Raw genomic sequence first — 1,329 nt, 5'->3', positions numbered from 1 at the left:
CATTTAAGAAGGCATCACTGTACATTTTCATCCAAACACCAATCTCTTCTATGCATATAGCTCTAATTTCAGCAATAGCATCCCTGAAAAAGACACAAATATCAGGAAGTTGCACAACAAACATAATAGTAGCATTTTATGTTGATTTGCCTTATATAACATACCGGTATCTATGTACGAACACTCCTTTGAAAATTGCATTCATCATGTTTTCTATCTCATCCTGGTTTTCTTGTAGCTGTACAGGAGGAAGTACAAAAAAGTTTTACAAAAGTATAAACTAGCAAAAGTTCATATAAACTAGAATATTTAAGTTTGTGAAGCTTAGTGGATTGTCAGGGCACAATACAGTGTGCCAGTAGTGTTCTTTACAAGCAGGCGATAGGACACTTAGGGAGTGAAAGAGATGTTTGCACCAAGAGTAGGGGCAAGGTGGCCTGGAGGGGCGAGTTAGCCTGGAGGGGCATCAGGGAAGTGATGTGACGTGAATGAGGCGTAAGGTTGCCAGAAAGAATGCATAGTAAACCGGAGGTTAGGTTGCTAGCAGTGATTTACTTTGAACTGGGGGTAGTTACTGATGTGTTATGAGCCGACATGCCAAGGCAAGGAAATGTATTTGACCACTCTAACTTAATTTTTTCTTTTATCTTTAACCTCCCTAGCGGTAATCCTGAGTGTGACTCGGGGTGGCTTTTACATGCAAAAAGCGGTAACCCAGAGTCACACTCGGGGTAACTTTAAGAGCCCCCCTTACCTTTGCCCTGCGCTCCAGCGGCGATTGGATGGTCCTGCTGTGAAGCCGGGACGCAATGTAATCTGCTTTTAAATGGTTTTTACAGTACAAAAACACCACACAACATGAAATAAAAATAAAAGTACATTTTTAATTTTATTTTAAGATTACATTGTCTATTTCATTATTTTTTAAAGTTATTATTTATAATTATGCATTATATTATAATTTATGATTATAATAAATATTATTATTATACCCAGGAGTTAATCCTAAGAATTACAAGCACACAATATAAACAAAAATTTCTATGCAAAAAAAAAAAATAGGATCACTTTTTGCATCAAAAAACTGACAGAATTAGAACGCTAGGGGGGTTAATCCAGTCAAATATGCAGATAAGGCAAGTCAGATACCCTTATCCAACACCTATTATAAGTGTTGCAAACCATTTAAGCTTGTTTGCACTATCCTCCAAAAAACATTAAGCACTCTTCTTAAACTAACCTCCTTTCTTTTCTGCAGTAAAAGTTCCAGTCTGTCATTGGCTCTCTTTCCAATCATCTTGTTTCTCTCTGCCTCATACTGCCTTTGGG

At 37.3% G+C, this 1,329-nt stretch overlaps 1 long non-coding RNA gene across 1 annotated transcript; it reads right to left on the bottom strand.

Moving 5' to 3' along the window:
• Positions 1 to 1,329, bottom strand: LOC140321520 (uncharacterized). The gene is made up of 3 exons (XR_011918970.1): positions 1,241 to 1,329; positions 165 to 238; positions 1 to 83 (listed from the first exon to the last, which is right to left on the bottom strand). It is a non-coding gene; the product is annotated as an uncharacterized lncRNA (long non-coding RNA).

This window comes from Pyxicephalus adspersus, unplaced genomic scaffold, assembly GCF_032062135.1.
Source record: "Pyxicephalus adspersus unplaced genomic scaffold, UCB_Pads_2.0 Sca6722, whole genome shotgun sequence".
In the NCBI taxonomy this organism is placed as follows: Eukaryota; Metazoa; Chordata; class Amphibia; order Anura; family Pyxicephalidae; genus Pyxicephalus; species Pyxicephalus adspersus.
This window is presented reverse-complemented; position numbering and strand designations above follow the sequence as displayed.